The sequence below is a fragment of the Leuciscus leuciscus genome (genome assembly GCF_965113295.1).
Source record: "Leuciscus leuciscus genome assembly, chromosome: 3".
In the NCBI taxonomy this organism is placed as follows: domain Eukaryota; kingdom Metazoa; phylum Chordata; class Actinopteri; order Cypriniformes; family Leuciscidae; genus Leuciscus; species Leuciscus leuciscus.
Window position 1 is genome coordinate 8560105 of NC_138727.1, and position 15250 is coordinate 8575354.

The window sequence follows — 15250 nt, forward strand, 5'->3', positions numbered from 1 at the left end:
ATAACAAGGGGGTGTGGCTAATTAGAAACACCTGGGAGAACTAATAAGCAAGAAAAACTACAAAGGACTACAAAACATGACACAGAACAGGAAATAACAAAAGTGCACACAAGACAAGGGAAACACAGGACAGGAAACATTACATAGCCCCCCACCTAAGGAGTGGATTCCAGACACTCCTCAGAAAATAAAAGTCCAGGAGGGTGGTGGGTCTGAGGCGGGTCCGGGGGGCCAGGCCCGTGGAGCGGAAGAGGGCCTGAAGACTCCGGCAGGGCAGAAGGCCAGGGCGGAGCAGGCTGTGCAGGTGACCAGGGCGGAGCAGGCTGTGCAGGCGGCCAGGGCGGAGCAGGCTGTGCAGGCGGCCAGGGCGGAGCAGGCTGTGCAGGCGGCCAGGGCGGAGCAGGCTGTGCAGGCGGCCAGGGCGGAGCAGGCTGTGCAGGCGGCCAGGGCGGAGCAGGCTGTGCAGGCGGCCAGGGTGGAGGCGACCCTTCAGGCGGCCAGGGAGGAGACGACCCTTCAGGCGGCCAGGGAGGAGACGACCCTTCAGGCGACCATGGCACAGGAACAGACACCGGCTCAGAGGAGACCATCTTGTCCGAAGACACAGGCGTGGTTTCGGCCATCTTGTCCGAAGACACAGGCGTGGAGTCGGCCATCTTGTCCGAAGACACAGGCGTGGAGTCGGCCATCTTGTCCGAAGACACAGGCGTGGTTTCGGCCATCTTGTCCGAAGACACAGGCGTGGAGTCGGCCATCTTGTCCGAAGACACAGGCGTGGAGTCGGCCATCTTGTCCGAAGACACAGGCGTGGAGTCGGCCATCTTGTCCGAAGACCCCTCGGGCGGCCCCGGCGGTGAAGAACCTTCGGGCGGCCACGGCGGAGAAGACCCTTCGGGTGGCCACGGCGGAGAAGACTCCTTGGGCGACCACGGCGGTGAAGACCCCTTGGGCGACCACGGCGGTGAAGACCCCTCGGGCGGCCACGGCGGTGAAGACCCTTCGGGCGGCCACGGCGGAGAAGACCCTTCGGGCGGCCACGGCGGTGAAGACCCTTCGGGTGGCCACGGCGGAGAAGACCCTTCGGGCGGCCACGAACCTTCAGGCGGCCAGGGCGGATCGGGCTGGTCCGGAGGTGTATTGCCCCCCCCCAAAATTTTCTTGGGGAGGCTCCCCGGTAAAGAGTCCTGGACCAGCGATGAAGAGGGCTTTGAGCTGGGCAGGACCAGCGGCGAAGAGGGCTTTGAGCTGGGCAGGACCAGCGGTGAAGAAGGTTTTGAGCTGGGCAGCGATGAGAGCTCTGTGCTGGGCAGTGATGAGAGCTCTGTGCTGGGCAGCGATGAGAGCTCTGTGCTGGGCAGCGATGAGGGCTCTGTGCTGGGCAGATCCAGCGGTGAGGGCTCTGTGCTGGGCAGATCCAGCGGTGAGGGCTCTGTGCTGGGCAGATCCAGCGGTGAGGGCTCTGTGCTGGGCAGATCCAGCGGTGAGGGCTCTGTGCTGGGCAGATCCAGCGGTGAGGGCTCTGTGCTGGGCAGATCCAGCGGTGAGGGCTCTGTGCTGGGCAGATCCAGCGGTGAGGGCTCTGTGCTGGGCAGATCCAGCGGTGAGGGCTCTGTGCTGGGCAGATCCAGCGGCGAAGAAGGCTCTGAGCTGGGCGGAACCAGCGGCGAAGAGAGCTCTGAGCTGGGCGGAACCAGCGATGAAGAGAGCTCTGAGCTGGGCGGGACCAGCGGCGAAGGAGACTCTGGGCTGGCGTGAAGTGCAGGCTTGGCTTGACTGGCGTGAAGCTCTGGATCAGCAGAAGCGACGTGAACAGTCTCTGGATCGGCAGAAGCGACGTGAACAGTCTCTGGATCGGCAGAAGCGACGTGAACAGTCTCTGGATCGGCAGAAGCGACGTGAACAGTCTCTGGATCGGCAGAAGCGACGTGAACAGTCTCTGGATCGGCAGAAGCGACGTGAACAGTCTCTGGATCGGCAGAAGTGCGCTCTGAGCTTGACGGGACCAGCGGCGGCGAAGATGCGGCTGAACTGGACGGGACGTGAAGATCAGGTGTTGACCTTGCGTGCCACGGGAGGAAGCTCTCCAGACATCTGGAGAGTGCCTCTCTCCAATCCAGACCGGAGAGATCGGGGAGCTCCCTCGGGTCAACCTCCCTAGCCCCCAGCCGGTAACACACCTTAATTGCCTCGTCACCCAGAGAGCAAGAGGCAGCTAGAGGAACAAATCCCCAGGTGTACTGGAACAGGTCGAGGCTATCCAGGGCCAAGGCCGCGATCTGTCCAGCAAACTCCCGGGTCAGGCTGTGAAAATCAGGCATGACGCGAAGAGACTCAGGCTTTGCAGGCATGATGTGAAGAGACTCAGGCTTTGCAGGCATGACGCGAAGAGACTCATTTAATGCTGCTGGATTCATCGTTTGGTCGGTCGTTCTGTCACGCTGCGGCAAGGATGAAGCAGAGAGAGAATCCAAGTGCAAGCATACATTTAATGAAACAAACAGGTAATCCAGGCGGAACACGGAACTCAGGACAAGAACAGGTAACAGTACATTAAACAACGACCGACAACCAACAACTGAAGCACAGAGGTTTAAATACACAGACAAACAAGCTAAACAAGATAACAAGGGGGTGTGGCTAATTAGAAACACCTGGGAGAACTAATAAGCAAGAAAAACTACAAAGGACTACAAAACATGACACAGAACAGGAAATAACAAAAGTGCACACAAGACAAGGGAAACACAGGACAGGAAACATTACAGATACTCATTATCCTTGTTAACTTTGCCTATATTAGCCCGGTATTTTCACTAGTGATGTAAAGACTACGATGGCCCAGTAGTGCACAACACAATGAAATTTAAAAAGCAAACATAAGTTCACAACACAACGAAATTAAGCCACAACACAACGGAAATGAAATGAGAGGAGAGGTGAGGTGAGAGAAAGGGAGGCTCGGCAGCAAGCAACAAGCATCTAGAAAGCATCTTTGGAGAATTTGATTTATGCTCATTCAATAAACAGGGCATATGCAGGATCTACATTTGCATGACTAGAAATAGTAACCATGTGAACCGACGATGATGCCAGTCAGCAGTTCTGCCACCTGGCAAAAAATAAATAAAATAAATGTCAGGTGGATTTAGGGCCACAATATTTTGTGAAATTCTATATCCTGTAGGAAACGTCAGATATTGTTTACTTTAAAGTGTTCTCTGTTAGTTTTATAAACAAACACATGCTTGTAAGGTGGACTTAAATATGTATTGTAGATTTAGGGAGATATGAGGTGGATCATATCATAGTACACTTCCTTAAAAGTTTTCACATGTTGAATGACAAATCAGGAGGTTATAAACACTCCCCCATCTCACTGCAACACCAGTGTGTTCTCGCCTTTGGTGTCGGTGTGTACTATAGTATTTGAAGAGCTGCATCATTACTCCAGTCTTCAGTGTCACATGTGACATCCAGTCTATCACATGATCCTTTAGAAATCATTCTAATATTCTGATTTATTATGAGTGTTGGAAACGGTTCTGCTAATATATTTGATGAATAAAAGGTTAAAAAGAACTGCCTTTATTCAAAATAAAAAATATATTTTCTAATAATATAAATCTTCTTTACTTTCACTTTTTATCAATTTAACACATCCTTGCTGAATAAATTGATTTATTTCAAAAAAAGAAAGAAAAACAATTACTGACCACAAATTACTGACCAGTAGTGTATATTGTTGTTACAAAAGATTTCTATTTTTAAAACATTTGCTTCTTTTTTTTTTTATTCTTTTTTATTCTTATTCTTTTTTTTATTCATCAAAGTATCCTAAAAAAGTATCACAGGTTATGAAAAAGTATTAAGCAGCAGAACTGTTTCCAACTTTGATAATGAATCATCATATTAGAATGATTTGTAAAGGATCATGTGATAGACTGGATGTCACATGTGACACTGAAGACCGGAGTAATGATCCTGAAAATTCAGCTTTGCATCACAGAAATAAATGATAATTTAAAGTATAATAAATTGAAAACCAATTATTTTAAATTGTAATATCATAATATTACTCTTTTTTTCTGTATTTTTGATCAAATAAATGCAGGCTTGATGAGCAGAAGAAACTTCTTTCAAAAACATTAAAAACATTAATGTGTCCAAACTTTTGGCCTGTACTGAACATATTGTTAAAATAGATCAAAAGCTCAAAATAAAGATTGGCTTTTATTTTAGAAATAAATCAAGTTACTCTAAATGCCAGGAAAAAACCTGAAAGCTACTTTTAGTTGTTGCCTTTGATTGATTACAGTAATATATTGTATATGCTTCCTCTATTTTACAGAGCCTTGGTTTAGTGTACCATTTATCTCTGCTTTTTATTACAAATGTAAAGTCTCTTACTCATCATTTCACTCTTTATGATTTAGTGGGACATCATTGACTACACATAGAAAACACCATTGGTATATCTTTATCTATAAAGTTAGACATAATAAACTTCCAGCCAACCTCTTTAACCTTCTTTGTTTTAGCTCTGTAGTTGTGTTTGCTTTTTAATGTAGCCTGGGTTTTGACATCTGGGAGAAACCTATTATTTCCTATTATGCACCTTGACAATGTAACAATTAATGAATGTGGTGAAGGAGACGTGATTGTTTTATGTAAAATGGTTCTGTGTTAAAATACGTGTTGTATTTTAATTGCTAGCTTGCATGGCTGCTACCTTGACCTCTCTTGTAAAAAAAAGATAATTTGATGCAGTGGGACTTTAGGTGAGGTCAGGTCAGGTCAGTCAGGTAAAGTAAAAAGTAAAGTAAAGTAAAGTAAAAAAAAAATAAAAATAATAATCCCCGGTTTCACAGACAAGGTTTAAGATAGTTCCAGACTAAAATGCCTGTTTGAGCTCTTTTAACTGAAAGCAAATTGCACTGACATGTCTTAGATATGTCAGTGCCATTGTTTTGTCTCAAGATGCCGATCAATATTTTTTTTTTCTAAGGCACGTTTATAAAAGCCACTTAAATGTCCTAATTTAACTAAAGCCTAATCCTGGCTTAATCTAAGCCCTGTGAAACTGGGAAAAAAAGAAAGAAAAAGTACTCTGAAAAGGGGTTTGAGTTCTTAATTTTGTTTTCAAAGTGCACTAAATTTATGCACACTTTAGAATTTGAAGAATAAGTTTGCCAATTTTCAAACAGATTCATAGTTACAATGCTGGTTTATGTTAATAAATCTATACGCTCTCTCTGTTACCTGCATATTATGTTTATTTGTCAGCAAAGGTTTGTAAGCATTTTGCATCACATGGCACACTTTTGACTGCGACCCCTAAAGTTCAGGGATCGAACTTACGCATTTCCTGTGGGAAACACTGCATTAATATAGTTGTTGAAAGGATGGTGGCATTCCTTCGCAAAAACTCCTGAGCTCTAAATGCCGCTCTAGCATATCGTGTGTAGAATGCCAGTGCGTTGTGGTGCGGACTGGTGGCATTGGGTAAAAATGACTTGCCAGCTGAACACGGGCTACATGTTGGATGTCAACATTCACATTTGCATAAGTCATTCCATTTGAATTCATGATTGGTTGACAGCCAAATTAAAATATTACAGACTTATAAAATAATGTTGTTAACCGGTTACATAACAATTAAACTTAATTTCACTTTGTTTATGTTCCAGTTAAAATTTAGTTTGATTACATTTTTTCTGACCTGCTTCTCAGAAAAAGAAAAGAAAAAAAAAGAAAAACTGTGAGGATATTCCCAGGTTTTGTAAGAGAATATGTTCTAATGAGTTTTTCTAAGAAAACCACTTAGACTTCCTTTTTTAACACAGTCAGACTTTCGCAAATGTTGAGCATAAAACCACAGCCACTGATTCAATGAACTCTTGACACGGCCCACACACTGATGATATAATATGAAGCAAAAATGTATCATGTGATTTACCATAAATTGGATGTTTCAATAAAAAAATGTTTTTATATATAAATGTGATGCAAGTTCCACAACACATCAGAAAATGTATTTATCAATACTTTATTTTTAAGGTTTTAAGATGACATTTCAACCTGTTAAGGAGTTTGCTCATAGCAGCTCTTTATTGGAAAATGATGACCTTGTTTAAAGTTGTGATTGTCCTCTTAGCTCAATGATCTCTCAAGTCAAAACAAATGGTTTTTCTGGAATCCTCCAGATTGCTAATATTTAATTATCAAAGGAAAGTCCTTACAATGCATGAGTTCTCTCTCATAAAATAGCACGGCTCAAGCATTGCTCCGGTTAATCCCCCATGTTTTCTGTTTTCAGATTTCACTTCAGTCACAGTTGTTGTTTCACAGGCTCTTCAGCGACGTGGCTTTTGAAAAGCGTGATCTCGTCCAGGTGACAAAGTGGTATTCCTCTGATCACATGGGCCAGGTCCTCGTGCAGTAAAGGGTAAATCACCACACTAAGGGCTGGACGAGATGTTGAAAAACTGCAGGGGGAAAAGACCAAACAGGTGAATATTTGATGTACACCAAGTTAAATCATGTACAACAACCCAGACAGCAACATAGTGTCAGCCCAGATCCGGCCCACATCTGGTACACGTGGATTCAACACACAACAGATGTGGGCCGAATCTGGGCCGACACTATGTTGCTGTCTATTATTCAGGCATTAATTCTTTATTATTAACAATTAAAACACTAACCTGTCCAGCAGGGTTTTCTGCAGTGTTTTACATGCCACCAGGGTACCTCCCGTGAACATGTGGCACATGATGACATCAGTGCAGCTCTGCATGAAGGCCGTCACAGCGGCGGGCTGGAAGGTCCCATGACGAGAAACCAGACAAACACGCCGCAGCTGCTGACACTGACTGAGCTCTTCAAAAAATGCGGCGTTCGCATTAAAGTAGGGCTGCTCCAGCCTGCAGTTTTACACATATAGACGGTGAATAAATGCAGAAGTTATAGGGATAAAATATTCTGCAAAAAATTATATTAATAATTGATCAAGTAATAGTTCTCATTCTAGCCAGGGTCCAATTTAAAACTCATCAACAGCAAATGCAGAATGAGTTACAAGCCAGTTAAAGGAATATTCCACTTTAAAATGAACATTCTGTCATCATATACTCCCCTAGCCTGGTTAAAACCAGACCCTTCTCAGTTGAAACTGAGTGTAGGGTCTGGGGAAGCTATGTAGACAATTCATTTCCAAAGGGGCGTCACCAACCGACGTAGCTCCCTTCGCAGGGAGCTTGATTGACAGGCGATCTAACCAATCATAATCCGCCATCCGCCATTTTGTCCGACAAAGCAGTCAGGAGAGATCAAAGAGTATAGAAGTAACTTCTATACTCTTTGGAGAGATAGCAGATTAACAAGGGAGGATTTGAACATGAATAACGGAGTGTACTGACGTCTTTCCGCGGTTAAAACAACAATCCTTCCCATGTTCATTCATGTTTATTTGATGCTATAAATGAACTAGAAGGAAGTGATGATTGGTTCACGAGCAGCTTTAACTGATGCTCTACAGCGATCTGTCAGACACATTAAAGAGCCACAAAACGGTATGTATCGTTTCAATTTCTTTAAAAAAATGACCAAATTTGAAAGGTGAGACTTTGTTTAATATGTTTAATATCAAAAGTAACAGAAAAGTAACCTGGTCTGTCCTGTCTGTCAGCGTGTTGTCAGTCTCCTCTCTGCTCCGCGATCATCGCGATGTATTTTTCACTGCGTGAGAACATGGTGTGGCGTGAGAGCAGCGTAGCTTGTCGGGCATAGCGACAGTAACTAAGGAGGGCGGGTCTTTGCGATCAGATCGATGAAGGAGATGACGTATGCTTCGAGTGTTGTTCTTTGCTCCGGTTTAAACGAAAACGGTAAGTTTAAATCGCTCAAAACAGACGCGATAACTGATTCGAACGAGTGATGTTCCACGGCGGCATCCATCTTTGTAACGAAATCTCCTTCAGCGTCGCTGCGCTGTCGTCATCATGTAAATCCCTCCCCAAACGTTTCTGATTGGTGCCGCGATTTCGGCGGCACAGAAATGACAGAGTCATAGGCTGTTTCTCAAAACCAAGAATGCAAAGAACGGACTTGTGTTCTTGGGGAGAACGCTCTTGCTAGTTGTTCTTGGAAGAATGAACTCACAAGGTGACGAGCACACAGAACGCTGCTGACAGTTTGAGACGATGTGTTCTTGCTGGTATTGCGCAATAATACCCCCGCACAGACGCCGTCTGCAGTACCCAAACATAACGCGATTTAAATAACGGTTTAAACGGGTTAAATAACGGGTTTAAATAACCCAAACATAACTCCTTCCTCGAATGCCGAAATGAATGCTGGGATATTTCTGCCGTCAAGTTCACACAAGTTACCAACCTATGCATCCTCGGTAAAATGGGCGTGTCAAGAACACTTCCGGGATTTTTAACTGTTCTTGCCAAAATGCAAACTTGTGTATTGGGACAGTACTTGGGCAGCGAATGATGACGTTTCACAAGTTCACAAGAACACAAGTACAGACAAGAACGCATATTGAGAAACGGCCATAGAGAGAGAGAGTTGCGACACTCCCATAGACCTCCGTTGTAAATAATGGCGGCGCTTTTAACCGCCTACTTCCGGGATATGAAGATCGGAATAGTTCCAAACACTGTCATTTGGGCGTTGGACACCATTCACTTACATTGCTGCGCGTCGAGTTGTTCCAGAGTTAAGTTGCCGAAATATCGACCTCTTTTGAATTGTCAACTGTCTATATTGTATCAGAGGCCCTTTGCGATGCTTATACTGGTCTTCATTTGTACATGCACAGCGTAATTATTTATATTTTATGTTGGTTGTTTCAACCAATTTTCAAGCACTGCCTGCTAGCTAACGTTAGTCAGCTAAGAGTTCGGTAATGAATCGCTACCACCTTTATAGCAACTTTTATTTAATTAAATTTTTTGGGATATACTAACTTTTCATTATGTTATTATTGTCTTGAGTGAAGCGGCTTGTGAGAACAATGCTGGACCTTTAGGATTGTTATGGCCATCACCAGTCCTGTCTGTTTCATGGATCACCTGCCCCTGGTTTTTGTTTTTCTTGTTCACACACACAAGCACACATTTTTGTTGTCTGTTATTGTTTAATAAAAAATATTTTATTTGAAAACCTTCATTTGTATCAGCCATGCTTAAATTCGTTTTTAATCTGTTATAGTTTTGATAATGTGTATGGCTTAATCTTAAAATAATATTCTTAGTCTTAACATGATTATGTTTCACGTTGTGGTCCCGGGGGATGGCCACTTTCATCAGAAGAAGTGAGCTAGCTTCTAAGCGAATTCTGAACGGACCGCCACGGCAGACCTCTTTGCGTGATCACGAAGGTAGGCTAATGGCTGAATCTAAATTTATAAGCAAAATCACGGGAATCAATAGCCTAATACAGCCCAGTTGTGCTAAAATAAATATCATGAGACGTCCATCATCAGATGAATGATATGGAAAAGTTAAGTTAGAGCCGCTAAAGCCAGTGCTACTACCCATGCGAACATGAACACTAAGCTTTTCCCTCCAAAAATATAGCTTAAAACTTATCTCCAAATGCAAAACTGACATTAACAAAATGCAATAATGCAATAACAGCTGAAAAAGTACTTGGGTGTATGTTTTATTTTATATTTACCGTTCAATAATGCAATCGCTGCTGTCTGTCCCATAGAAGAACATGACAGCCAGCGTACGTTTTGGAACTATTGGGGCTTACATGAACCACGTGACAGCCATAGCGGCGACATCAAAGAGTGTCGCAACTCTCTCTCTCTATGGCTCTGAGAAATGAGTTTGAATGGGCTCTTCTCCAGACTATCCTGGAGAGAGAATTAAAATTCGCCAGAAGTAGTCTGGGTTTTCCCAGGCTAATACTCCCCCTCATGTTGTTTCAAACCTGTATGAATTTCTTTCTTCTGCTGAACAGAAAGGAAGATATTTAGAAGAATGTCAGTAACCAGACAGTTTCTGGGTCCCATTGACTTCCATAGTAGGAAAACAATATACTATGGAAGTCAATGGGACCCAGAAACTGTCTGGTTACTGACATTCTTCTAAATATCTTCCTTTCTGTTCAGCAGAAGAAAGAAATGCATACAGGTTTGAAACAACATGAGGGGGAGTATATGATGACAGAATTTTCATTTTAAAGTGGAGTATTCCTTTAAGCGATACAATTTTTAGGAATAAAAAATAATGCATGATTAACATCTCTTATAAAATAATGTTACATTCAATTTTGTGAATGCAAGTGCATCAAGAAGATACATATGGTCTACTAAACAAAAGCTATGCGACTGTTGCTGTCACATTTTACTTTAACCTTACGGAGCCATTCTTTTATCATGCACACCGAAATAAAATTATGAGAAACAAAATCATGGACAATGTTATTGTGAGTGTCTAAAACATAATGGTGAAAGTGTCATAACTTCAGATTTTTTTTTAGGTTGTTCTCGAGATCTTTTCAAATTCGACCAAAACATAAATCATTTACCTATGGTAAACATTAGACCTATATATATATATATATACTGACATTCTGAATTGAGACAGCAATCAACCACAGACTAACTCTTGTAAATGTTTAAATCATCTTATGTCCCCAAGAGAAAAATTTAACATCTGAAAAGGGCTTAAGATTTCATAGTGTGTCATCATATGAAATTATTGAAACTCCTACTATCACTGTTTATTTAATCATTTTTAAATTGTATGCACCATTTATCTTAATACTTATCAAAACATAATTCAAAATGTTTTATAATTAAATGTACCAGATTCATCTAACTGCACAGTTTGCCCCAAATACACAATGGAAAAATAAATTACTCTCATAGGGACAGAATAAATTATTGTAAGGAAATAATACAAAATACAATTTACACATCCAGCAATCCTGTCAGTATGGCGCTGCCCCCTACTGGTGAGCTGCAGTTGTAATATGAAAGGATTTGTGGCATGGCTAGTGAATGTTATTTTCTTTTTGCTGTGACAAGTCTACATTTAGATTCTTTGCTTAATTTTGAGCATGGAGTGTTTAGTGATGTGTTTAGTTCACCTTAAATCCCTGAGTTGTGTGCAGTAGGAAAGAGCCTCCAGCAGGGCCTGCGTGTAATTCATGGTCTTTAATGATCCGAGATTTGCCAGCGATAACGAATGAAGATCCTTGCACCCCTTAAGCAGCTCGATCAATCCTGTTCCCTTCAGGACTCCTCACAGCAGCTAACTCACTGTCTCTGACATTGTAGGACCAGGGGCATGCAACGTGGTCCTTGCGGATGGCCGGCTCATTCCGTGGCATGGCAGAGGAAAAGCCTGCGCCAATCAGCTCCAGCTCCACTAGATGCGGGCAACCTTGAAGCAGCGGCTGAATGCAGAAGCCTCTGTCCTGCTGCTCCTCACCCTGACCCTCGATGACCTCTGTTGAGGGTCGATATATGGGCACACCGACACGGCTGCTCTTTTTAAGGCCGAGAAGTAGTGACCTTGGTGTGAGGTCTGAGTTGGAGTCCTGACTGTTCACAAGTGTTGGAGAGGATTGTGCCAAGGCACACACCGGAAGTGCCAGCGAGCACAAGGAGGCAAGACGTCCTAAAGCGCCACACAAGTGTCCATCTTGCCCAGTGAGAAAAGCATGGTGGTAGTGCGTGGCGGATAAATTAAGGTGAATAAGATGCGGGCAACATTCAGTAAGTGCTTTGATGCTCTCCGTGTCCATCTCCTCCTCGCTCTTTCCACAGCTCTCGGCGAGAGGTCCTCGGCCACAGCCACGCAGGTTAAGACTCCGTAGGGGTGTGAGGTCACGACCCGCACTTAGCAGCACATGTAGAGGGTTAAACCCTGGAGATGAACAGTGCGAGACATTCAGGTAAACGGGGCAGCCATGCGTTAGGACTCGCCCTAGAATAGCACCATCCAACCATGTACGTGGAAGCTGGAGAGCGCTGACGCTATTTCCCACTGTTGACGCCATGCTCTCCATTAGCGCCGTCATTGCAACCGGCCTTGGCGGTGCGGGTCCTGGCACAGACAGCACCAGTCCTGTAAGACCCTCAGGCACTCTCATACTGAAAACAGCCAAGTAGAGCGCCAACAGAGTACGATTGACTTCACCAGGTGCGAGGCGTGCGGAGAACCAGCGCAGGTTCTGATAGTGCGGGACGCTGCTCTGGCCCACCATCAGCTGCGCACACCCGCCTGCTTCCCTCCAGCCCTCGCTGGCCTCCAGATAGAGGTGAAGGTGTCGTAGGGCACTGCAGCATGGCACCACCCCATAAGAGGGAGTCAACAATGTCTGCTTGAGCTCCTGCAGGCGAGCCAAAGCTGACTTACCCTCTGCACTCAGCTGCTGGAGGTCGAACCCCGGCCCCACATCTAATGCCAGCGAGCACAGAGAACGAAGAGAGGTCAGCAGATGCGAAAGCCGAATTGACGTCAAACGGCAGCCTGAGAGGTCCAAGCTGACTAGACCCTTACAGCGGGTGACCTGATCCACCGTAGAGCCGGCCAACCAGTAGCAGCCACTGAGGTTTAAAGTCTGGATGTCACTGGAAAGGTTCTTCAAGAGCTGCTTCACAGCATCGTCATTTGCCTGTGAATAAGAAGCAATTCAAAGGTCCGATTTTCAGGAATTTCATACTTAAACATTTGGTTTTCTGTTATATTTAGTTGCAAATTCTGCTTGTCAACTTTTTAAAACCTGTTAGATGAAATTATCATAGATGACATAGACATAGATGACTAACATAGATGAGTTTTTGTTGAAATTGCAAAAGTGATTTGTTGAATAATAGTCTTGGTTGCCTATGAATCATAATTTTCCAAGAAAAGGTGTTTATGAACAAATGGAGTCTTGAACTTTCCTGTATAATTATTGCAAATTATAATTATTGCTGTTTATATTCAGCAATTTATTTATTGAATTTATATTAAATTGCTAGAATTGGCAACAAAATGTATGTGAATATATAATAAAAAATGTTTTTTAACAGATTAAATCTACTCTGTGTAAGTTTTTAAGAATAGGTGGCTACAAAATTCAAGGAGCCTTCATAAAAAAATTAGTTTTTGTCTTACCCTGATTCTCTATATTAAGCCTATGGTAATGACAATTGCATACTTTTTATGCTTCACACACACATAGTGTAACTTTAATCTAAAATATAATTCCTTCACACACAACATTTTATTTAAGTCCCAGTACTCTATAAAAGATTTATAAAATTCATGTGGAATTAGAATAGCTACGCTATGTAGCTCAAATCATTTGTTGTTGGAGGTTTTTTTTTCATGAGAACAATTGTCGAAACGAGAGAAAAATTCTCCATTTTGCTTTCCATTTGGTCTCATTTCTGTCATTTGGAGAAGCAACTGATATATTGAAATCTTATTGTGATTTTTCTCCACTAATTTTCTTTTCTCAATGATTATTTTACAGGGAACACCATGACTATCATACACTCACCTAAAGGATTATTAGGAACACCATACTAATACTGTGCTTGACCCCCTTTCGCCTTCAGAACTGCCTTGAACTACGTGGCATTGATTCAACAAGGTGCTGAAAGCATTCTTTAGAAATGTTGGCCCATATTGATAGGATAGCATCTTGCAGTTGATGGAGATTTGTGGGATGCACATCCAGGGCACGAAGCTCCCGTTCCACCACATCCCAAAGATGCTCTATTGGGTTGAGATCTGGTGACTGTGGGGGCCATTTTTGTACAGTGAACTCATTGTCATGTTCAAGAAACCAATTTGAAATTATTCGAGCTTTGTGACATGGTGCATTATCCTGCTGGAAGTAGCCATCAGAGGATGGGTACATGGTGGTCATAAAGGGATGGACATGGTCAGAAACAATGCTCAGGAAGGCCGTGGCATTTAAACGATGCCCAATTGGCACTAAGGGGCCTAAAGTGTGCCAAGAAAACATCCCCCACACCATTGCACCACCACCACCAGCCTGCACAGTGGTAACAAGGCATGATGGATCCATGTTCTCATTCTGTTCACGCCAAATTCTGACTCTACCATCTGAATGTCTCAACAGAAATCGAGACTCATCAGACCAGGCAACATTTTTCCAGTCTTCAATTGTCCAATTTTGGTGAGCTCGTGCAAATTGTAGCCTCTTTTTCCTATTTGTAGTGGAGATGAGTGGTACCCGGTGGGGTCTTCTGCTGTTGTAGCCCATCCGCCTCAAGGTTGTGCGTGTTGTGGCTTCACAAATGCTTTGCTGCATACCTCGGTTGTAACGAGTGGTTATTTCAGTCAAAGTTGCTCTTCTATCAGCTTGAATCAGTCGGCCCATTCTCCTCTGACCTCTAGCATCAACAAGGCATTTTCGCCCACAGGACTGCCGCATACTGGATGTTTTTCCCTTTTCACACCATTCTTTGTAAACCCTAGAAATGGTTGTGCGTGAAAATCCCAGTAACTGAGCAGATTGTGAAATACTCAGACCGGCCCGTCTGGCACCAACAACCATGCCACGCTCAAAATTGCTTAAATCACCTTTCTTTCCCATTCTGACATTCAGTTTGGAGATCAGGAGATTGTCTTGACCAGGACCACACCCCTAAATGCATTGAAGCAACTGCCATGTGATTGGTTGATTAGATAATTGCATTAATGAGAAATTGAACAGGTGTTCCTAATAATCCTTTAGGTGAGTATATATGGCTGGACTGATGCTCGGGTCTGCAGTGTCTTACTCAACATACAGTCTGACCTCACAGGCACACGATACTCACACACTGAAACTCAACAACACACTCACATTACACAGCTATATACCTGGCCACTGAGTGTCTCTCTCACACATACACTGGTTTGTATAGTTGTTAATTATGTAAGAATAAAGAACATTTCTAAAGACTATTCCTGCTGAAACACCAGTTTAGACCAGAGTTTGCATACTGGTCCAGGCTGGTTTATGCAAGGAAAGTCTGCTGGTTAAGCTGGTTTGGGTCACCAGAATATTAGCATTTCATTCTGGGAATCAGCATCCAAAACACAACATACTGTATGCTGGTGATCAGCTATGTTGATTTTTTCATCAGGGATGTAAGCTCATTAAAATGTGTTGAGATATCCATTTGTGTATTATCCAAGACTGTCTGAATAACCATCAAATTGTTAAATAAATAGATGTATGACACTTTCTGTCATGTTTAAATCATGTACGGCAA

The 15250-nt window shown here is 43.3% G+C and overlaps 1 pseudogene across 1 annotated transcript; it reads right to left on the reverse strand.

Moving 5' to 3' along the window:
* Nucleotides 1-6069: 6069 nt before the first annotated feature.
* Nucleotides 6070-13504, reverse strand: LOC309494776 (F-box/LRR-repeat protein 18-like; annotated as a pseudogene). Its single transcript, XR_014211762.1, has 4 exons — nucleotides 13493-13504; nucleotides 11116-12648; nucleotides 6705-6923; nucleotides 6070-6485 (listed from the first exon to the last, which is right to left on the reverse strand). The product of XR_014211762.1 is annotated as an F-box/LRR-repeat protein 18-like (transcript).
* Between the last annotated feature and the right edge of the window lie 1746 nt (nucleotides 13505-15250).